This window comes from Homarus americanus, unplaced genomic scaffold (genome assembly GCF_018991925.1).
Source record: "Homarus americanus isolate GMGI-L3 unplaced genomic scaffold, GMGI_Hamer_2.0 scaffold22250, whole genome shotgun sequence".
Classification (NCBI taxonomy): domain Eukaryota; kingdom Metazoa; phylum Arthropoda; class Malacostraca; order Decapoda; family Nephropidae; genus Homarus; species Homarus americanus.
The window spans coordinates 2,694,189-2,718,372 of NW_024741189.1; the positions used below are offsets into that span (position 1 = coordinate 2,694,189).

Below are 24,184 nucleotides of genomic sequence, written 5' to 3' on the forward strand. Positions count from 1 at the left end.
GATAATTTAACAATCTCTACTATCAAGAAGGTAAATAAAAGGTAAAGGTAGGTAAAGTTAGGTTAGGTTAGAGTAGGAGTAAGGTAAAAAAGTAAGATAAGGTAAAAAGTAAGAAGTAAGGTAAAGTTAGGTAAAGGTAGGTTAGGTAAAGGTAAGGTGGTAGGTAAAGTTAGGTGGAGTAAGATAAAGTTAGGTAAGGTAAGGTAAGGTATAAGGTAAGGTAAGGTAAGATTGAGGTAGGTAAGGTGAAGGTAAGGTAAGGTAAGTAAAGGTAAGTAAGGTAAGATTAGGTTAGGTAAGGTAAAGTAAGGTAAGATAAAGGTAAAAGGCAAAGGTAAGGTAAGGTGAGGTAAGGTAAGATAAGGTAAGGTAAGGTTAGAGTAAGGTTAGGTAAGGTAAAGGATTAGGTAAAGGTAAAGTTAGGTAAGAAATAAGGATTAGGTAAAGTAAAGGATTAGGTAAAAGGTAAAAAGGTAAAAGTTAGGTAAAAGTAAAAAGGTTAGGTAAAAATTGAGTTAGGTAAAAGTAAAGTTAGGTAGGTAAAGATGTAAAGGTAAGGATTAGGTAAAAGGTAAGAGTAAAGTTAAGGTGGGTAAGATTAGGTAAGGTAAAAAGAGTAAGGATTAGGTAGAGTAAAGATTAGGTAAAGTAAAAGTTAGGTTAGGTAAGGTAAAAGTTAGGTAAAAGGTAAGGTTAGGTAAGATAAGGTTAGGTAAAAGGTAAGGTAAAATTAAGGTTAGGTAAGGTAAAAGTTAAGGTAGGTAAGAGTAAAGTTAGGTAAAAATGTAAGGTTAGGTAAAAAGGTAAAGTTAGGTAAGGTAAAGTAAAAGGATTAGGTAAAGGTAAAGGATAGGTAAGGTAAAAGTAAAGTTAGGTAAGGTAAGGATAGGTAAAGGTGATGAGTTAGAGTAAGGGTAAGAGGTAAGTAAGGATTAGGTAAGGTAAAGGTAAGGTAAGAGTAAGGTAAGATTAGAGTAAAGGTAAAAGTAAAGTTAGGTAAAAGGTAAAAGTTAGGTAAAAGGTAAAGTTAGGTAAGGTAAAGTAAAGTTAGGTAAGGTAAAAGTAAAGTAAGGTAAGGTAAGGATTAGGTAGGTAAGATAGATAAAGTTAAAAGGTAAGGTAAAAGTTAGGTAAGGTAAAAAGTAAAAAAGTTAAGGTAAGGTAAAAGTTAGGTAAGGTAGGTAAGAGTTAAGATAAAAGTAAAGGATTAGGTAAAGGTAAAGTTAGGTAGTAAGGATTAGAGTGGTAAGGTAAGGTAAGAGTAAGGTAAGGTCAGGTAAGGATTAAGGTAAAAGGTAAGGTAAAAAGGTAAAGGTAAAGTTAGGTAAAGGTAAGGTTAAAGTTAAGGTAAAGGTAAAGTAAAAGGATTAGGTAAGGTAAAGTTAAGGTAAAAAAGGAGTATGGAGTAAAGTAAGGATAAGGTAGGTAAGAGAAAGGTAGGTAAAATTTAAAAGGATTAGGATAAGGTAGGTAAAAAGTAAAAAGGATTAGGTAAAAAAGGCAAAGTAAGGTAAAGGTAAGGTAAAGTTAAGGTAAAGGATGGGTAAGGTAAAAAGGTAAAGTTAGGTAAGGTAAAAAAGGTAAAAAGTTAGGTAGGTAAAAGTAAAGGATGGGTGAGAATAAAATAAGTTAGGTAAGAGTAAAGTTAGGTAGGTAAAAGTTAGGTAAAAGTTAGTTAAGGTAAGGTAAAGTTAGGTAAGGTAAAGTAAGTTAGGTAAAAGGTAAGGATTAGGTAAAGGTAAGGTAAAAGGTAAGAAATAAAGTTAGGTAAGGTAGGAAGTTAGGTAAGGTAAAAGTAAAAAAGTTAAGGTAAGAGTAAGAGTTAGGTAAAGGTAAGGTAAAAAGTAAAAGTTAGGTAAGCAAAAGTAAAGAGTTAGGTAATGTAAAGTAAGGATAAGGTAAGAGTAAGGATTAGGTAAGAGCAAGTTAGGTAAGGATTAGTTAAGGTAAGGTAAAGGATTAGGTAAGGAGTAAAAATAAAGTTAGGTAAGGTAAAGTTAGGTAAAGGTAAGGTAAAAAGGTAAAAAGTAAAGTTAGGTGGAAGTAAATTAGGTAAGGTAAGGCAGAGTAAAGGTTAGGTAATAAAGTTAGGTAAAGTAAGGTAAAGTTAAAAGAGGTAAAAAAAATGGGTAAAACAAAAGTTAGGTAAAGGTAAAGGATTAGGTAAGGTAAAAGGTAAAAAGGTAAAGTTAGGTAAGAGTAAAGGATTAGGTAATGTAAAAGTAAAGGATAAGGTAAAGAGTAAAGGATTAGGTAAGGTAAGGTAAGGTTAGGTAAAATAAAGGTAAGGTAAGAGTAAAAGTAAAGTTAGGTAAGATCAGGTGAGGTAAGGTAAAGGGTAAGGAATTAAAGTAAGGATTAGGTAAGGTAAGGTTAGGTAAAGGTAAGTAAAGTTAGGTAAAAGGTAAAAAGGTGAGTAAAAATAAAGTTGGGTAAAGGTAAAGTTAGGTAAAGGTAAAAGAATAAAAGGTAAAATAAAGTTGGTGAAGGTAAAGTTAGGTAAAGGTAAGAAGTAAAAGGTTAGAGTAGAGTTAGGTAAGGTAAGGTAAAGGTAAAAGTTAGGTAAAGGTAAAAGTAAAAGTTAGGTAAAGATGAAAGTAAAGTTAGGTAAAAATTAAAGGATTAGGTAAAGTAAAAGGTAATGTAAAAATAAAAGATTAGGTAAAAGTAAAGATTAGGTAAGGTAAAAGGTAAAGGATTAGGTAAGGTTAGGTAATGTAAAAGGATTAGGTAGGTAAGGATTAGGTAAGGTAAGGTAAAGGTAAAAAGTAAAGTTAGGTAAGATTAAAGATTAGGTAAGGTAAAGTAAAGTTAGGTAAGGTAAAGGAAGTAAGGTAAGGTAAAAGAGTTAGGTAAGGTAAGAGGATTAGGTAAGGTAAGGTAAAGGTAAAGTAAAGTTAGGTAAAGGTAAAGTTAGGTAGGTAAAATAAAAGTTAGGTAAGGTAAAATTAGGTAAAAGGTAGGTAAAGAAGTTAGGTAGGTAAAAGTAAAGTTAGGTAAGGTAAAGTAACGTTAGGTAAGGTAAAGATTAGAGTAAGAGTAAAAGGATTAGGTAAGGTAAGAATTAATAAAGTTAGTTAAGGTAAGGTAAAAGTTAGGTAAGAGTAAGGTTAGGTAAAGGTAAAGTAAAGTTAGGTAAGGTAAAAGGTAAAGGTTAGGTGGTAAGTAAAGTTAGGTAAAAGGTAAAAATTGAAGTAATAAGGTAAAGGATTAGGTTAGGTAAAGTAAGGTTAGGTAAAAGATAAAGTTAGGTAAGGTAAAAAGTTAGGTTAGGTAAAAAGATAAAGTTAGGTGAGTAAGTTAGTAAGGATAAGGTAAGGTAAGGTTAGGTAATGTAAAGTTAGGTAATGTAAAAAGGATTAAGTAAAGTAAAAGTAAGGTTAGGTAAAGTAAAAGTTAGGTAAGTTAAAAGTAAGGTAAAAGTTAGGTAAAAGCAAAGTTAGGTAAAAGTAAAAGTTAGGTAAAGGTATAAAAAGTTAAGTAATGAAAAGTAAGGTAGGTAAAAGGTTAGGTAAAGGTAAAAAGTAAAGTTAGAGTAAGGTAAAAGGTAGGTTAGGTAAAAGGTAAGGATTAAGGTAAAAGGTAAGGTAAAATTAAAGTTAGGTAGGAGTAAAAATTGGAAATAAAGTAAAGTTAGGTAAAGGTAAGGTAAAGTTAGGTAAGGAAAGTTAAGGTAAGTAAGGTTAGGTAAATAAATGATAAAGTTAGGTAGGGTAAGGTAAAGGATTAGGTAAGGTAAAAATAAGGTTAGGTAAGGTAAGGATTAGGTAAAGTAAGTAAGGTTGGGTAAAAAGGTAAGATTAGGTAAGTTAAAAAAGTAAAAGAATAAAGTTAAGGTAAAAAGTAAAAAGTTAGGTAAGAAGTAAAAGTTAGGTAAAAAAGGTAAAGTAAAAGTTAGGTAAGGTAAAGTTAGGTAAAAGGTAGGTTAGGTAAAGGTAAAAGTAAAAGGATTAGGTAAGGTAAAAGGTAAGGTTAGGTAAAGGTAAAGTTAGGTAAAAGAGTAAGGTAAAGATAGGATTAGGTAAAAATTAAAAATAGGTAAAAAGTAAAGTTAGGTAAAGGTAAGGTAAAGTTAGGTAAAGGTAAAGTTAGGTAAGGTAAAAAAGGTTAGGTAGGTAAAGATATAAAATAAGATTAGGTAAGGTAAAAGTAAGATTACGTAAGGTAAGGATTAGGTAAAAAGAAGTTAGGTAAGAGTAAGGTAGGTAAAAGTAAAAGTTAGGTAGGTAAAGGTAAAGTTAGGTAAAAGGTAAGGTTAGGTAATAAGGTTAGGTAAGGTAAAGTAAAAGTTAGGTAAAGGTAAGGTAAGGTAAAAAAGGATTAGGTAAAGGTAAAAAGTAATAAAAGTTAGGTAAGGTAAAGTTAGGTAGGTAAAGTAAAGTTAGGTAAAAGGTAAAGTTAGGTAAGGTTAAAAGTTAGGTTAGGTAATGTAAGAAGTTAGGTAAGGTAAGGTTAGGTAAAAGTTAGGTTAGGTAAGGTAAGGTAAGGTAAGGATTAGGTAAGGTAAGGATTAGGTAAAATAAGAGTTAGGTAAGGTAAAGTTAGGTAAGGTAAAAGGTAAAAGGTGGTAAAGTTAGGTAAAGAATTAAAGGTAAAGTTAGGTAAGGTAAAGTTAGGTAAGGTAAAAATTAAAGTTAGGTAAAAGGTAAAATTAGGTAAGGTAAGGATTAGGTAAAAGGTAAGGTAAGGTAAAGTTAGGTAAGGTAAGGTAAAGAGTTAGGTAAAAGATGGTAAGGATTAGGTAAGGTAAAGTAAAGTTAGGTAAAAAGTAAAGTTAGAGTAAGGTAAAGTTAGGTAAGGTAAAGGTAAAAGTTAGATGGGTAAAAGTAAAAAGTTAGGTAAGGTAAAGTTAGGTAAAAAGGTAAAGTTAAGATAAGGTAAGGTAAGGTAAAAGTTAGGTAAAGGTAAAAGTAAAGTTAGGTTAAGAGTAAGGATTAGGTAAGGTAAAAGGTAAAGTTAGGTAAAGTAAAGTTAGGTAAGGTAAGGATTAGGTAATGTAAAGTTAGGTAAGGTAAAAAGGTAAAGTTAGGTATCAGGTAAAAGTTAGGAAGGTAAGGTAAGGTAAAGTAAAGTTAGGTAAGGTAAAAGTAAAGTTAGGTAAGGTAAAGTAAAAAGATTAGGTAAGGTAAAAATTAGGTAAAAGGTAAGGTAAGGTAAAGTAAGTTAGGTAAGGTAAAGTTAAGGTAAGGTAAGGTAAAAGGTAAAAGTAAAGTTAGGTAAGAGTAAAAGTAAAAGTTGAGTAAAGGTAAAAAGTTAGGTAAAATAAGGTAAAGTTAGAGTAAAGTTAGTTAAAGGTAAGGTAAAAAAGTTAGGTAAAAGGTAAAGTAAAGTTAGGTAAGGTAAAGTAAAAAAGTTAGGTAAGGTAAAAGTAAAGTTAGGTAAAGAGTAAAGTTAGGTAAAAGGTAAAGGATTAGGTAGTAAAGGATTAGTTAAGGTAGGAAGTAAGGATTAGGTAAAAAGGTAAAGTAAAGTTAGGTAAGGAAGTAAAGAGTTAGGTAAAAGAATTAGGTAAGGTAAAAGTAAAAAGTGAGTAAAAATTAAAGTTAGGTAAGGTAAAGTAAAAAGTTAGGTAAAGGTAAGGATTAGGTAAGGTAAGGTAAGGTAAAAAGTTAGGTAAGGCAAAGTAAAGTTAGGTAATGTAAAAAGTAAAGTTAGGTAAAGGTAAAGTTAAATTGAAGTTAGGTAGTTAGTTAAGGTAAGGTAAAGGATTAGGTAAGGTAAAGTAAAGTTAGAGTAAGGTAAAATTAGAGTAAGGTAAGGTAAAAGGTAAAAATAAAAGGATGGGTAGGTAAAGTTAGGTAAAAGGTAAGGTAAAGAGTAAAAGGTTAGGAAGTAAAAGTTAGGTAAAAGTAAGGTAAAAGTTAGATAAGAGTAAAAATTAAAGGTAAAGTAAAAGTTAGGTAAGGTAAAAGTTAGGTAAGGTAAAAGGTAAAGGTAAAGTTAGGTAAGGTAAAGAGTTAGGTAAGGTTAGGTAAGGTAAAAGTAAAGTTAGGTAAGGTAAGTTAGGTAAGGTAAGGTAAAAAGTAAAGTTAGGTAAAGGTAAAAAGTTAGGTAAGGTAAAAGGTAAAGTTAGGTAGTAAAAAGGTAAGGTAAAAGTAAAAGTAAAGTTAGGTAAGGTAAAAGTGAGGTAAGGTAAGGTAAGGTAAAGTAAAAGTTAGGTAAGGTAAAGTTAGGTAGAAGTAAAAAGGTAAGTTAGGTAAGGTAAGGTAAGGTAAAAGTAAGAGTTAGGTAAAAAGTAAAAATTAGGTAAGGTAAAAGGTAAAAAGTAAGTAAAAGTTAGGTAAAATTAAAAAGTTAGGTAAGGTAAAAGTAAAATTAGGTTAGGTAAAGTTAAAGAAAAAAGGTAAGGTAAAAGTAAAGTTAGGTAAGGTAAAGTAAAGTTAGGTAAGGTAAGAAGTAAAAGATTAAGTAAGGAAATTAGGTAAGGTAAGGTATGTAAAGTAAAAGTTAGGTAAGGTAAAGTTAGGTAGGTAAGGTAGAGGTAAATTTAAGGTTAGGTAATGTAAAAGTTAGGTAAGGTAAAGGATTAGGTAAGGTAAGGTAAGTAAAAGTAAAGTTAGGTAAGTTAAAGGTTAGGTAGGTAAGGTAAAGGATTAGGTAAAAAGGTAAAAAGGTAAGGTAAGAAGTAAAGTTAGGTAAAGGTAAGGATTAGGTAAGGTAAGGTAAGGTAAAGTAAAGTTAGGTAAGGTAAAGGATTAGGTAAAGGTAAAGTAAAAGTTAGGTAAAGGTAAAGTTAGGTAAGGTAAAGGTAAAGTTAGGTAAGGTAAATAAAGTTAGGTAAGTAAAGTAAGAATTAGGTAAGGTAAAGTTAGGTAAGGTAAAGGTTAGTAAGAGTAAAGTTAGGTAAGGATTAGTTAAGGTAAGGTAAAGATTAGGTAAGTAAAAGTAAAGAGTTAGGTAAAGGTAAAGGATTAGTAAGGTAAAGGTAAGGTAAAATAAGAGTTAGGTGGTAAAGTTAGGTAAGGTAAAAGGTAAAGGTAAAAAGTAAAAGTTAGGTAAGGTAAAAGTTAGGTAAAGGTAGGTAAGGTAAAGTAAAGTTAGGTAAGGTAAAGGTAAAGATTGGAGAAAGGTAAAGTTAGGTAAGGTAGGTAATGTAAAGTAAGGATTAGGTAAAGGTAAAAGTTAGGTAAGGTAAGGTAAAATTAAGGTTAGGTAATGTAAAGTTAGGTAAGGTAAAGTAAAGTTAGGTAAGGTAAAAAGTAAAAAAAGTTAGGTAAGGAAGGTAAGGTAAGGTAAAATAAAGTTAGGTAAAAAGGTAAAGTTAGAGTGGAGTAAAGTAAGTGTAAGTGGAAGTAAGGTAAGTAAGGTTAGGTAAGAGTAAAAGATTAGGTAGGTAATGTAAAAGTAAAGATTAGGTAAGGTAAGGATTAGGTAAGGTAAGGTAAAAAGTAAATAAGTAGGTATGGTAAAGTGGAATAAAAGTATTGTTAGGTAAAGTAAGGATTAGGTAAGGTAAGGTAAGGTAAGGTAAAAGTAAAGTTAGGTAAAGTAAAGTTAGGTAAGGTAATGTAAAGGTAAAGTAAAGTAAAAGTTAGGTAAAGGGTTAAGGTAAGGTGTAGAGTAAAGGATTAGGTAAGGTAAGGTAAAGTAAGTTAGGTAAGGTAAGGATTAGGTAAAAGGTAAGGTAAAATAGTAAAGTTAGGTAAGGTAAAGATTAGGTAAAAGGTAAAGTTAGGTAAGGTAAAAAGGTAAAAAGTTGGTAAAGTAAAGTTAGGTAAGGTAAAGTTAGGTAAGGTAAGGTAAGGTAAGGTAAAGTAAAGTTAGGTAAGGTAAAGTTAGGTAAGGTAAGGTAAAGTTAGGTAAGGTAAAGTAAAGTTAGGTAAGGTAAAGTAAAGTTAGGTAAGGTAAAGTAAAGTTAGGTAAGGTAAGGTAAAGTTAGGTAAAGTAAAGTTAGGTAAGGTAAAGTAAAGTTAGGTAAGGTAAGGTAAAGTTAGGTAAGGTAAGGTAAAGTTAGGTAAAGTAAAGTTAGGTAAGTTAAGGTAAAGTTAGGTATATATCAGGATACTTTTCCAACCTAACTTTACATCCCGGCTGTGTAGCTTCCAGTCTACCCAGCAGGGGAATCCAGGCTTAGTAGTCACTTTCACTTAAATAATCCCCAAAAGGCTTACCAGTATAATAAAATGTGCACGCAAGATAAAGGTACAGGACAGCAGACGTATGCGACACGTCAATGTCTATTGGTACAGCAGCCTAATGCATGTGTGTGGGCAGCCAACACAATGATAGTTATTAAGGTGTTTTTTTTATGACAAAGCTAACCTAACCTCTCAGCCCAAATGGATGGAAGGAAGCTCGGGTTAGGGTCATCTCGTATCCAACTCACGAGATAAGTCGTTCCCAAGATTACTTACAGCAATTCAAGGGATAATCCAAACCTATTAGTATACAGTATAATGGATGCCTCTCGTGTAACGAGGATGGCCGGCCCTAGGGCCACCTAGACGTGAATTTTTTAAGATGTAGAAGTTGTCGCCAACACAACAACCACGCCCTAAGTTAACGAGCTGCATGATCCACTGTCAAGGAATAGTCCGAGAAGACCAGACAACTCGCAACTACACTGGCTAACCATTACCCCGGAACACTATCCGCAAATCTATTAGCATCCACATTCCCAAATACTGCTGGGTAGACAGAGGCAAATAGCGTAAAGAAACTTGCCCATAGTTTCACCCTGCTCGGGGATCGAACCCGGGTCCACTCACTTGCGAGGAGAGAATGCTGACCATTACACCACAGGTTGCCAGTAGACAGTATATACCATGCATTTTAACTTTATCTGTGATTACAAAAAAAGTTTACGTAAATCTTGTAGGAAAGCACACTGAAATAGGGAAATGTAATGGAGGCTTTAAAATGGTTGCATCTCATTACATAAGTATGTTATTCCATCGTACAATCATTGCACTACAAGTACATATTTCACACTATGTGGTTTAGAATAACTTTATTGCAATTTACAGATTACAGGCTAATAGGTTTGGCAGTTTCAATTTATAAACTGGGCGATGTAAACGTTTAAAATGGTCATATGTCAACACAATATAACCAGGCATAAAAACAGATTGATTTTCCAGCTCCAGCTTTTTGTAAACAAATCAGTTAGTGTACAGTATATAATTCGGGGCTCCTCTCTGGTACTTCTTCCGGTATTACGAACTTGTTCTATGGAGTGGCTGACATCGTGACATCGTCAGGAATTTCTTCTTCTGACATGTCAACATCAAGAATGAAATACAGTAGTAATAAGGACATAAAACAACAAAAAGCGAGAACATTGGCCAACGCATATACAATTAGTTATGTTATTGTAAGTTAATGATACTCTGGATAGATTTGTTTACAAAGTCACGACCACACAAAAAAAAGACCAGTATGAGTTACGTAATGACTTGATAATGTTGTCACCCAATATTCAAGCTCTTCATATTTAGAGAGAGGAAATAAAAACTGAGCGGAAATCAAAAACAATTTGGATAGAATTAATCGATGGTAGGGAAAAATTAATCACAGGTGTAATATATAGACCTCCTAATCTTGATAGAGTTGATGAGCGACTTATTTGGGATGAAATGCGCAGGGCTTCCATACATAGCAAAGTCTGTATAGTGGGCGACTTTAACTTTAGCCAAATAGAGTGGATTGACCAAACGGGTAACTAAGAATTAGATTATTTTCTTGAAACAATCCAGGACTGTTTCCTAAGCCAACATATAACCGAACCCACCCAGGGTAATAATATACTCGATTTAGTTCTGTCGAACAGAGAAAACCTCATTAGTAATGTCGAGGTAGGGAACGAACTTGCTAACAGCGATCACAAAGAAATTAGATTCCAGTTAGAATTTCAGGGCAGCTGCAAGGAAAATTCCACTAAAGTCCAAGATTTCAGAAGGGCAAACTTTGATAGTTTGAAGAGGCAGCTGAGAGAAGGGGTAGTACGCTTGGGGGTGTACTACATGATCTCACATGAGGTGACTTCTAACAATGTACCCACAGAGGGCGACCTCACCTTACCGAGAGACCTGATAACGAGATCTGAGGTTGCCGAGTTCCACAACAATTTAAATAATGAGTTACTTAATGCACAAAGGCAGAACATACCATACAGAAAACTCAGATCAAACATCAATGACTCCAAATGGATGAATAATTATTTAAAGAATATTATTAGACAAAGGAAGGCTATAGGTAGGAGAATAAATCGTGGAGCCGTTTACCTTCAAGATTATTATAAGGTATTGGCCGGTAGGGTTAAGACCGAGATAAGAAAAGCAAAGAGGAATAATGAACTGAAGGTAACAAGTGGGGCGAAGCTTAGCCCCAAGGGTTTCTTTCAAATGTATCAAACTAAAACACGAGAAAAGATTGGACCAATACAGTCAGATACCGGCGAGCTAACTGATAACGACAGAGAAATGAGCAATACTGTAATCTGAATACCTGGTAAATATTTTTCAATAGTTTTCACCACCGAAAATTTAAACATGATACCCGAGGCACCGACTCTATACAGAGATAGTGAAGAAAATAAATTAAGCGAGATAGTAACGATGAGATATTTGCCAGAGTATTAAAAGAATGTAAGGAAGAGCTTAGTATGCCCTCAGCAAAATTGTTTAACATGTCCTTAAAAACGGGTGTAGTAACAGAATCTTGGAGGATAGCGAATGTAATACCGATTTTCAAGAAGGGAGATAGACCACTATCCTCTAACTACCGTCCAATCAGTTTAACATCAATTGTAGGCAAATTACTGGACGCAATCATTTCAAACTCTATTTGAAATCACCTGGAGAAGCACACGTTGATCAATGATTCCCAACATGGCTTCACAAGCGGGCATTCATGTCTAACTGATCCATTAACATTCTTTTCATCAGTTTTCGAATCAGTGGACGAGGGTCACAATTATGATGTGGTATGTCTCGACTTCAGCAAAGCCTTCGACAGAGTCCCCCACGAAAGACTAATTAGAAAAGTGCAGGCTCGTGGCATTAAAGGAGGAGATATTCTAAAATGGATTAGGGCGTGGTTACAGGACAGGAAACAGCGAGTGAGCATTAACGGCACTAAATCCGATTGGAGCAATGTCACTAGTGGAGTTCCCCAAGGCTCAGTACTTGGACCATTATTATTTATTATATACATAATCGACATAGATATCGGAGTAGACAGAAACATAAATAAATTTACTGATGACACTAAAATAGGGCGTGTAATTAAATCTGACGAGAACTCTGCAAAAATACAGGAAGATCTAAACAAATTTTTTGAATGGTCCAAAAAATGGCAGATGAAATTCAAAGTGGACAAATGTAAAGTACTTAGTGTAGATGTAAACAGGGAAACCAGATACCAGATGAACAACGATGATATTGAGAAATCCAACTGCGAGAAAGATTTGGAGTAATGATAAGTAGGAATCTTAAGCTAAGTAAACAATGTGTATTTGCTCGAAACAAGGAGTGTTAGTTACAAGACTAGCTTGGTCATCCTAAAACTATATCTTATGCTTGTGAGACCTCACTTGGATTACGCACTTCAATTCTGGTCACCGTATTACAGAATGGATATAGAATCCTTGGAAAGAATTCAGAGGAGAATGACAAGACTAATCCTGGGCATTAGGAACCTTGAGTACAGAGACAGGTTAAAGCATCTTAAGTTGTACGTCCTCGAGAGACGTAGAGTGAGGGGCGATATGATCGAGGTGTATAAATGGAAGTCAGGGCTAAACAAAGGGGACATTACAAAGGTACTCAAACTATCCAACCAGGAGCGAACTCATAACAATGCTTTTAAATTAGACAAATTTAGATTTAGGTGCGAAATCGGTAAACGTTGATTTGGAAATACAGTCGACCCTCGTTAATTCGGACTAATAGGGGGGGAAGGGTGTCCGTTTTAGCCAATTGTCCGAATTAACCGATTTAGGGGTTAATATTGCATTATATTTCAAAGTCATTGTTTTCGGCACGATTTTATCCAACTTTCCACTGTAATACGTACGTCATTTCAGCAAAAATATTACATTTCCGTGAATACATTATATCAAGCACAGTATGAATAAAGTACCATTGTAATATAACAGTATTTTAACCAAAAACTATTAAAAAAACGAGTAACTTCTCTTGAACATCAGAAGGTTAGGTAAAGTCTTTTGTTTTCGTCATGTATTTTATCCTATTTTACATTAAAATACATCACGTTTCAGCAAAACTACTATTTATTTCCGAGAATATATTCATTCAGGCACAGTTAAGGTAAAATATACATGTGATGTAACAGTTTTTTAACTGAAAACGATTAAAAAAACACGTGTGCCGTCTAGCTGATACTCAACAGCTGGTGGTGCGTCATGTGTCGTTGTAAACAACAGGAGGTTGAAGTAGATGACCGGGTATTATATTAAGTGTGAAATATCGAAAAGGTTTTTATTACCAGTATTTTTTGTAGATCAATGAGAACTGTGATACCGTATATATGATATGATAAGTTAGCCTGTACTAAGAACTTCAACATAGACAACTGGAAATACGTTGTAAGGTAATTTAGCCTATTGTAGTTGGTGAGCTTCATTTGCTGAAGGAACTGCACAACTTTTCATTACTAATTGGTACATATTTTATGTTTCCATTGTTTACTGGCAGTAAATGGTAAATATTTTTCATGTCTGAAGCTATAAGTTGCTCCTCGCCCTTCCCATCATGCACCAGCATTTTAGCTTAAGGTCTGCGTACGTAATATTCCTACAAATCTAAAAAAAAAAAAAAAAGTTTGTTCAGATTTTGTCCGAATTATCCGAAATCCGGATTAAAGGGGTCCGAATTAACGAGGGTCGACTGTAGAGTAGTGAACGAGTGGAAAAAGTTACCAAACATCATCATTAACTCGAATATGCTAGATAGCTTCAAACATAGGTTGGATGGATATATGAGCAATAGGGGTTGGGTGTAAATGGGACTGCCCAGTATGGGCCAATAGGCCCGCTGCAGTTTCCTCCATTCTTATGCTCTTTTTACTTCAAATCATATATAAACACTTACTTTTAGGCAATTTCTACCTCATATATACATTCCTTAACCCTTGAAGCCTCTTGAATATTTGTTTCTTTCAGAAAAATTGCACAAGTGAGGAACGCCCAAGAAATTAGATCAATAAATCTCCACCTACCATTTCTTGTCCCACCGCAAGCTGTATGGAGCCGTGAGGCGCTGGGGTTATGGCTCCTCGCAGGGCTTAGGGCCCCCCCACAGGGGTTAGGCGAGGTTAGGTTAAGGTAGGTTAATTTATTGAAAGTTAGGGGTCTAGATGTTCGGTTTCTGATGTACTTTATTCAGATCTCACCTTAGTTTTTATGGGAAATAGCCATTTTTGATCAAGGATAACTTGCATCTTTTTTTTTTTAATGACACGTTTCCCATGTTAACGAAGGTCAGATCTGAACAAAACACATCATAATACAACAGAAATCAAACATCTCGTGAAAAAATTGGCGGGTGTGCTAAAACGAATAATGACCCTAATAAGTTACATTGAACTTGTTTCCTTCCTTGTTTTACTCTCAATAGGTACACTCCATAAATAATATTGGTGGCCATGTGACCAAAAAATTACCATGAAAATAAAAGCCAATGGCCCCCATGCCTACAACCACCATTAACCACACACAACACATCACTGAGACCAACCTAACACAACAACCACCATTAACCACACAACAGGTCACTGAGACCAACCTACCACAACAACCACCATTAACCACACACAACACGTCACTGAGACCAACCTACCACAACAGCCACCATTAACCACACACAACAGTCACTGAGACCAACCTACCACAACAACCACCATTAACCACACACAACACTGAGACCAACCTACCACAACAACCACCATTAACCACACACAACACACTGAGACCAACCTACCACAACAACCACCATTAACCACACACAACACACTGAGACCAATTAACTTAATACCTTATACAAGACACTGTCGTCGTGCTCCCGTTTACACCTGTATTTTGTTTCTCAATAAAGTAAGATATATATATTGTTCTTGGGTTAAATCATTCCTCAGGTCTGGTACACCGTGTTAGTGGATTAATGCCTCAGGGAGTTAAGAGATAAGTTAAGGTTAAAGTTATTAACTGTTGACGTTAGCCCAGACCTCCATACTGATGTAAACAAACTCTATTTTCTTACTTTATTCCTCAACAGCTCTACCACTTACCTTCTAAACTTCTTTGGTGTCTTGACGATTCACTGTAATCCATTATTTTAGAATGTATAATCAAATTTCAATAAAAAATCCATATTTGAGACATATATGTATAATATACACCAACAACAAGCCGACACGGCTACATGTAAACTGATCTCTATTCTCGGATTAATCGGGACGCCGTGATGCACATGACTTAGTGTTCAACTATAAGACTCAACACCAAGAAGCGGATTAGAGGTATGTACCGATGGTCTTTTGTCTTCTTTTAGCCACTACATTTAGAGGATCGGAGATGGTTGTTTCGTCTATTGATTATCCCAGAGGTGTTCGAAGGACTAAGTCAACACCGCGCTGGTAAGTAGTTCAAAATTTAAATAACTTTCATAATGAGACTATTGGTTTTTATAAAGTTTTAAATTGGAAACTTATTATAGAAATTCTTTCTTTTTTACAACATACGTGTTAGGTAGACAACTATTTCAATAAGTGTCTACGATGGGACAGGTTCGATATTAAGGCGTAGCAATACACGAGGTTCTTCACAGAGGGCTCAGCTAATGTATGACTCCTGGCCATCTTCTCTTATAAACTACCATTATTTACCATTATTTTAACATTTTTCAACAAATACTTATAGAAGTATGAGGCAAGGGAAGACTCGAGATATCATTATTCATATCTCGTAATATCTGATAAGCTCTTGTCATCAGTTTTCTCATTAAGGTTCTATATCAACCTGTGTGTATTATTTTATATTAATTATTTTCTCTTACGATTATATGTATAAAAGTAAAAAATAACTATATAGTAATTAGCGTCATCAAGTAATACATAGCAACATTGTTTTCTTTGTTTTCAGGTATGATGAAAATAAAAGATTTAATTACTTCTATCCAGTTATATAACGGAGTATTATTAGTACACTCGTATTAATGTTATAGGAACAATGCTTCAATATGAACCTAGGCTGTTTAAACTTGTCTGACCTTGACGAAAACAAAGTGAAACTGTGCCGCTACCACAGTCGCCATTAAAGAAACTCCCAGCAGTTCATTTGTTCTGAGTTTTGGTGTGCAATGAAAATAATCTTATATTTCAGCTGTACATCATAACTAAAAGTATTTATACTCTATTTTACTGTGAATCTCTGTCATAGGTTATCGTTCAGTATATATATATCTCTGTGACCGTCGTAAAAACTGGGATCATTCACCTCAGCGAGGGTGTACAGTACAGTATAGCCTGCGCGTTTAATGACGTAACTAACAACAGTTGTTATTATTTCACCTTATATTAAAATATAACTTTTTTTTCAAAACCGCGCTGCGCCATTTAAGAATTTTTAAAACATTCGGCAATTTTGAAACAGATGTTTCGAGTGTTTACCTTATTTACCTAAAGGCCCCCCACTAGAGGAGGCCATGGCGAGGGAAGGAGGCCAGTGACCTGTGTAGGATCCTTCCATGTAAGGTTGACATAAAGGGGACGTCCCGAAGACATCCTGCGCCCCCCGCCCGGGGCACACTTGGCGCTATGTAACCTTCAAGCAGTCGTGACAATTAATTTTGCATATTTGCATAGCATTTATATATATATATATATATATATATATATATATATATATATATATATATATATATATATATATATATATATATATATATATACACACCAGTATCGGTGTACTGTATTGCATTGTGTTTTTAATGTATAGAAGTCTTAAAAAAATACCTTTGCTTAAGGCTGAATATCTTCATTCCCTTAGTTGCAGTCTTCTTCAACTTTATGTGCCCATGCATACTTTTCTGTTGATCGGATCTTTTTCAGTATTGGCTGATTGGTCTTTAGAAAGGTATAGAAGTCACTGCAAGATGTTTCTCGGAAGTTGTACTGTACAGTCAGAATGCCTTTCATTGTTTCAACACTCAATTTGTTCCACGTGATTAGCTTAACCCGGTGACATGACCGTGTTACTCAAGAAGCTACCCTCCAGCCTGTACACCTGACCAGACACACCCAGATTAATGACGACATCTTCCGGCTTGTGATCTCCAATATAAGAGCCTGCAGCTCCTTCCACGAGTTTTAGCATTCGGATCATCATTGTAATAGGGAAGAGGCCGACAGCTCATCTCCAGCTGAAGCTGTGGTGATGGTGGTGGTAGACCTATGGAACAGTGTACCAGCTGAAGCTGTGGTGATGGTGGTGGTAGACCTATGGAACAGTGTACCAGCTGAAGCTGTGGTGATGGTGGTGGTAGACCTATGGAACAGTGTACCAGCTGAAGCTGTGGTGATGGTGGTGGTAGACCTATGGAACAGTGTGGAACGTTTATATTATATTGGGTTTTAGTAGCGAAACCCAATTGTCTGTTATCCATTTATTTAGGAACTGCTATTGATATAATTCCAAAGTGTAAATCAACCGTAGCTTATCACTGTAATTATAAGTGTTAAGAGAAGGACGGAGGCTATGTAAATAGACCTGCTTAAATACGTCCGACTTGTGTGAGTCGTTGAGGAACAATGCCCCCAGGGCGCTGGCTTCTCAATGCTGATCTAAGCAGTCACTGGCCGCACCTCAAGGAAGCTACCAATCACGTGACATGAACATGACACCTTATAGTCTGTGGAAAGTTACAGGGAGTGATTATGTATATAAATCAATCTGTAATTAACCCATTTATATAATCATTTTGTTCATGAAACAGGGGCTATTACAAGTGCACCAGCTGAAGCTGTAGTGGTAGACCTATGGAACTGCACCAGCTGAAGCTGTGGTGGTAGACCTATGGAACAGTGTACCCACCAGCTGAAGCTGTGGTGGTACACCTATGGAACAGTGCACCCACCAGCTGAAGCTGTGGTGGTACACCTATGGAACAGTGCACCCACCAGCTGAAGCTGTGGTGGTGGTAGACCTATGGAACTGCACCAGCTGAAGCTGTGGTGGTGGTAGACCTATGAAACAGTACACCAGCCGTGGAAGCAAGAACAAAATGCTAAGCTTTAAAATAATCCTGTACAAGACTTATAAAGAACAATGGAGGGATCCAATAGAGACCATCAGCCTCCTTCTCTCGTAGCTGTGACCGGGCCGTATGATAAACAAATGCAGTGGACATGTCAACGAATGGAAATCAAGTGTTACGTCATATATAAATGTGTATCAAGAGAAAGACGTGTCTAGGGAAACAAATGGTGACGTTTTGGTGGATGGGAACAGTTGATGATCTCATAGTACCGCCCGTGTGGAGTATTGGCCCAGGATACAACTTTACTTTTACTTTTATCCTCTTCGCCATTGATCGGCTCGTTAGCCGCTTGGGTGATCGGTCACGTCTCTGATTACTTTTCCTTTTCATTTATCTTCTTCACCAAAAGATCGGCTCGCTCGCTGCCCGGTGTGAAAGTAAGTTTTGTTAAGACGATATGATGCATTTCGAAAGATTAACGAAAAGAGCACTATACAGGAACTCATAGGTTACTATTCTAACCGACCGGAGAATAACACGATAGTATCCACGCAAGATGAGGTGAGAATTAGTTAGTCCCACACAACATAAAACTTTTTATAGGTTGTTTTTAACCGGAATAAATAAACACGATTTTTATTAATAGATTTGCGAATATTTTTTTTTAAATTCGGTGAGCACAAACAAAATACGGAATGCACTGATTACAGCTAAGATTCATGCAAGCTCACGCTACTGGGCAGGTGAGGCCACACAGTGAGGGGTAGAGCCACTAACACTACTGCCCTCATCTGTACGACGTCTGCATCTCATCTCAAGGTACAATATTTGGAACATATAACGCATTATTTTAAGCTGGATTAAGGTTGATTGAAAAAGAAAATAACTTTGTGATAATCGAGAAGGGTAAAATTGTAGTTCCTATAAAATTCCTCATATAAATCTTGTTAAAAAATCATAAAAAAGGGAAACAAACCGATACTATGTTGTCGTTGACGTCATTATGTTACTAATTATGACACTAATCCACCAACAATTACAAGTAATAATACAACTCTTAATATACAATGTTACTTCTATAGGCTGTCGAAATTCTTAGTAAAGTCGCCGTTTTACTACTAATAAAAAAAGACAAGTGTACATTGTTAAGACCTAGATTTGTTCTGAAGGGTTGGCGTGTCGTGTTAATTAAAAAAAATAGACTTAGCATTCGGGCCGTTTTGCATGGTGCAGTAATTGGCATGGGGTAGTTATACAGTTGTGCAGCACTACCAAGGTCAGTCTGGGGAAGACAGTTCTGTGTACAGTACAGCGGGTTTCCTACAATTATTACCGAAATTCAGCTTTGTTTGACACATTGTTAACTGTTATACTGTGGGGGTATCGTGATGTGGTCTCACACTCAGGATGGGTTGGAGAAAGGAAACTCACAATGTATTTTCTGTATATATATTATATTGAATGTACAGTGCAGTTTGGTGCTGGGAAGTTGCTGCGTGTTTAGAAGCTTGCTCAGAGGTCCTGTTGGGTGAGGAGCTTGCTGAGGGAGCTGGTTGGTGAGGAACTTGCTCAGAGGAGGTGTTGCGTGTTACGGGGCTGTAGGTAGAAGGCGGGAGTTCACGGCGAGGTTGAGAGCTTATGTAGCGGAGGTAGGAGTGGCTTGATAGCCGACTCCGCTCTGTCAGACCACGAGGCTTTGGCTGGGGAACTCGACAAGGGATCGGCTGGTCAGCACAAACGGTAGTTGTAGGGGAAATATCCACTACAATACCATCATTTTGGACTACAACGAGAAAACAGATGCTACAAACCACGATAACTTTATTTTATAGCTTAAACGAGAAGTAAAATAATTACCTTAACGAATGTTAACTGTTGGTAGTGATGGATATTTATTTATTTTTATGGGGATTAGCCCACCCTGGCATAGGTCACTGACCCACATCGCAGCCTGGTGGCGAAAATATAATAATAATAATAATAATAATAATAGTAGGGGCGCCGGTTGGTAGAAGGTACCGCTCTTGCTTCGCAAGCAAGATGTCACAGGTTCGATTTCCGGGCCAGTGGAAAGTTGTTCGGACACACTTCCCAGCCTCCCTTAGTCCCTGTTCACCTAGCAGCAATGTAGGTACCTGCTGTAAATCGAAAGTTGAGAATTCGTATTCAGGGACAAGTTGTTGGAGCTTCCAATAACTTGCTTAGACATAAAAAAAAAAAAAAAAAAAATTGACTCTTCAGGCTTCTACGCCATTAACTCATGAGACATTGTAGGATTTCGTGGTATAATGTTGTCTAGCACTCAGGATGGATGGAAACTCTAAGGTGGTTTTCTTGTATAATATAAGTTATATGATAGACAGTCTGGTGCTGGAGGTGCCGTGTGGTGAGGAGCTGCTCAGTAGAGACGTTCGGTGAGTAGTGTGTTGAAGGAGGTAGATGTGCAGGAGCTTCGTTAGAGAAGATGTTGCCTGTTGCTGGCCTCCTGGTTGAATGAATGCTGGACAGCGTGGAGCTTGCTGGAGGAGGTGTTGCGTGTTCAAGTAGAATGGCCAGAATGAGAGCTGGTTGGTGAGGAAGCTCAGAGAAGGACAGCTGGTGGGTCGCCATGCTCGCTGGCGGGAGCGAGGACCGCCAGGCAGGCGGAGGAGAGGCGAGGGCCGCCAGGCAGCGGCGGAGGAGGAGGTGTTGCGTATTGTAGAAGTGAGGCCAGAATGAATCTCAATGGAGAGACAGAGCTTATATACCCAGCAGCCGTGAGTCATCTATGAGTCATGTTGGGAAAACCTGAGAAGTAACCGGTCTTTGGCTCGGTTGCTAGGATACGGTAGCATCTGGTGACGCCGCTCGTTTGGTTGCTAGGGAAGGCGTCGCAGGTGGGATGCAGCTACGCAGTTTGTAGGGGAGACGTCCACTACAATACTCCCCCTTCCCTCCAGGCGGTGTAGGAGACTTGTTGTCTGTAGAGTTGCTTAGCACATGTGAGGCAGACCGGGCGGTGCATGCCTCATGTGAGACAACGGCGATGGCGTGAATGAGCCTGGTCGCTGATTACAACTGTCAATATACACACTATCTGTGGGAGAAGGGAGAAAAAGGGTGTGTGGAGGCGATGAATGTTGTGCTTCCCTCACGACAGGTACAGGGTCGTCAGATGCGCCTGCTGGGGTGTGTGTGGGCCTGGGTCAGGAGCAGGGGCTGCGTCAGCAGAAGCGGATTAGGGCTCGTGACAGCAGCTGGGTCCACGACAGCAGCAGGGTGCAGGACATTAGCAGGGAGTACCTGAGGGAGAAAAGAGGGGTGTGTGGAGGCGATGGATGTTGTGTGCTTCCCTCACGGCAGGTACTGAGTCGTCAGATGCGCCTGCTGGGGTGTGTGGGCCTGGGTCAGGAGCAGGGGCTGCGTCAGCAGAAGCGGATTAGGGCTCGTGACAGCAGCTGGGTCCACGACAGCAGCAGGGTGCAGGACATTAGCAGGGAGTACCTGAGGGAGAAAAGAGGGGTGTGTGGGTCCGCACTCAGGAACAGAGGCCGCGTCAGGGGCGGCAGGGGTTACTGCTGGGCCGGGGTCGGCGTCTGAGGCAGGACGGGTGTGCTGGGGTCGTCAGGATGTGGTGCTTGGGGCAGGAAGAGGAGCTGGTGTCTGCTTAGAGTAACAGAGCTGCTTCTGTGTGGATAAGCCATTCTTCTATGCTGCTTGAAGACTGGGAGCGTGATCAGTGTCTCCTCCATCCTGTGTGAGTGCTAATCTCCGGGAGTCACCATTTGTAGGAATTCGTGGTATAATGTTGTCTAGCACTCAGGATGGATGGAAACTCTAAGGTGGTTTTCTCGTATAATATAAGTTATATGATAGACAGTCTGGTGCTGGAGGTGCCGTGTGGTGAGGAGCTGCTCAGTAGAGACGTTCGGTGAGTAGCGTGTTGAAGGAGGTAGATGTGCAGGAGCTTCGTTAGAGAAGATGTTGCCTGTTGCTGGCCTCCTGGTTGAATGAATGCTGGACAGCGTGGAGCTTGCTGGAGGAGGTGTTGCGTGTTCAAGTAGAATGGCCAGAATGAGAGCTGGTTGGTGAGGAAGCTCAGAGAAGGACAGCTGGTGGGTCGCCAAGCTCGCTGGCGGGAGCGAGGACCGCCAGGCAGGCGGAGGAGAGGCGAGGGCCGCCAGGCAGCGGCGGAGGAGGAGGTGTTGCGTATTGTAGAAGTGAGGCCAGAATGAATCTCAATGGAGAGACAGAGCTTATATACCCAGCAGCCGTGAGTCATCTATGAGTCATGTTGGGAAAACCCGAGAAGTAACCGGTCTTTGGCTCGGTTGCTAGGATACGGTAGCATCTGGTGACGCCGCTCGTTTGGTTGCTAGGGAAGGCGTCGCAGGTGGGATGCAGCTACGCAGTTTGTAGGGGAGACGTCCACTACAACATAAAGGCATGCATGAACTTAGCATGCTTCCCTGTTGGGCGCTGTAAACGCTTCTCTGCTTCACCTTACACAAGGATGTATAGGGGGTGCCCAATAAATAATAATAAATAAAATAATAATAATAATAATAATAATAATAATAATAATAATAATAATCCATAGTAAATAAAATTTAAAATAAAATACAAAATTAAAAATAGAAATAATAATATATTAATAAAAATAAAAATAATAATAATAATCCATAGTAAATAAAATTTCGAATACAAAATGCAAAATTTAAAATAGAATAATAAAATATTTTTAGAATTAATAATAATAATAATAATAATGATAATAATAATAATAATAATAATAATAATAATAATAATAATAATAAAGAACCATAAAGAAATAATAAAAAAAATGATAAACAATATATGTATGTTGTGTTGTCAATAGTAGCCTAAGAGAAACAACTGAGACAGCAATTAATCATAAGAACATAAGAATGGAGGAAACTGCAGCGGGCCTATTGGCGTATTCGCATTAATGATGATATTTGGCAACTTGTTCCACTCGTCCACTGCTCTATTTCCAAACCAATGTTTACCTTTTTGCACCTAAATCTAAATTTGTCTAATTTAAAATCATTGTTACGAGTTCGCTCCTGATTGAATAGTTTGAGTACCATTGTAATGTCCCCTTGTTCAGCCCTGACTTCCATTTATACACCTCGATCATATCGCCCCTCACTCTACGTCTCTCGAGGACGTACAACTTAAGATGCTTTAACCTGTCTCTGTACTCAAGGTTCCTAATGCCCAGGATTAGTCTTGTCATTCTCCTCTGAATTCTTTCCAAGGATTCTATATCCATTCTGTAATATGGTGACCAGAATTGAAGTGCGTAATCCAAGTGAGGTCTCACAAGCACAAGATATAGTTTTAAGATGACCTCGCTAGTCTTGTAACTAACACTCCTTTGTATGAACCCAAGTACAGTACTCTATTAGCCTTGTTACGAGCAAAAACACATTGTTTACTTGTGCTTTTCCAGTAATTTGCCTATAATTGATTTTAGACTGATTGGTCGGTAGTTAGGAGAGAGTGATCTATCTCCCTTCTTGAAAATCGGTATTACATTCACTATCCTCCAGGATTCTGGTACTACACCCGTTTTTAAGGACATGTTAAACAGCTTTGCTAAGGGCATACTAAGCTCTTCCTTACATTCCTTTAATACTCTGGCAAATATTTCATTGGGACCTGGTGACTTATTAGGCTTTAGTTTGTCTATTTGCTTACTAACATTGTTACTAGTCACTACTATCTCGCTTAATCTATTTTCTTCACTGTCTCTGTATAGAGTCGGTGCCTCGGGTATTGCATTTAAATTTTCGGTGGTGAAAACTCTTGAAAAATATTTATTCAGATTATTGCTCATTTCTCCGTCGTTATCAGTTAGCTCGCTGGTATCTGACTGTGTTGGTCCAATCTTTTCTCGTGTTTTAGTTTGATACATTTGATAGAAACCTTTGGGGGTTTGACTTTGCCTCCCTTGCTGCCTTCAGTTCATTATTCCTCTTTGCTTTCCTTATCTCAGTCTTAACCCTACCGGCCAATACCTTATAATAATCTCGGAGGTAAACTTCACCACGATATATTCTCCTACCTATAGCCTTCCTTTGTCCAATGATATTCTTTAAATAATTATTTATCCATTTAGGGTCATTGTTGTCTGATCTGAGTTTTCTGTATGGTATTTTCTGCCTTTGTGCATTAAGTAACTCATTATTTAAATTGTTATGGAACTCGGCAACCTCAGATCTCATTATCAGGTCTCCCGGTAAGGTGAGGTCGCCCTCTGTGGGTACATTGTTAGAAGTCACCTCATGTGAGGTCATGTAGTTCACCCCCAAGCGTGATACCCCTTCTCTCAGCTGCCTCTTCAAACTATCAAAGTTTGCCCTTCTGAAATCTTGGACTTTAGTGGAATTTTCCTTGCAGCTGCCCTGAAATTCTAACTGAAATCTTATTTCTTTGTGATCGCTGTTAGCAAGTTCGTTCCCTACCTCGACATGACTAATGAGGTTTTCTCTGTTTGACAGAACGAAATCGAGTATATTATTACCCCGGGTGGGTTCGGTTATATGTTGGCTTAGGAAACAGTCCTGGATTGTTTCAAGAAAATCATCTAATTCTTAGTTACCCGTAAGGTCAATCCACTCTATTTGGCTAAAGTTAAAGTCGCCCACTATACAGACTTTGCTATGTATGGAAGCCCTGCGCATTTCATCCCAAATAAGTCGCTCATTAACTCTATCAAGATTAGGAGGTCTATATATTACACCTGTGATTAATTTTTCCCTACCATCGATTAATTCTATCCAAATTGTCTCCGTATTTCGTTCTGTTGTTATTACCTTATTTATTTCACATTTCAGATTATCCCTGACATAGATTGCTACTCTGCCTCCTTTCCTAATTTGCCTATCGGTATGAATAATTTGTAACCTGCAATTCGGTATTCGACAGGTAACTCACGTGAGTCTAGGTTTATCCATGTTTCA

At 37.4% G+C, this 24,184-nt stretch overlaps 2 protein-coding genes across 2 annotated transcripts in view; one reads left to right on the forward strand and one right to left on the reverse strand.

The window, feature by feature from the left end:
* Nucleotides 1-14,392, reverse strand: part of LOC121875636 (histone-lysine N-methyltransferase 2C-like) — a gene marked incomplete in the record, with an annotated part of 92,316 nt that extends 77,924 nt beyond the window's left edge. Inside the window, 1 exon segment of the mRNA XM_042380247.1 lies at nt 14,248-14,392.
* Nucleotides 14,393-17,969: 3,577 nt separating this feature from the next.
* LOC121875754 (ketimine reductase mu-crystallin-like) overlaps nt 17,970-24,184 on the forward strand; it is a 59,077-nt gene continuing 52,862 nt past the window's right edge. The window contains exon 1 of the mRNA XM_042380436.1: nt 17,970-18,035. The gene's annotated coding sequence lies outside the window, so the exon portion shown is untranslated. The remainder of the gene's footprint in view (nt 18,036-24,184) is intronic.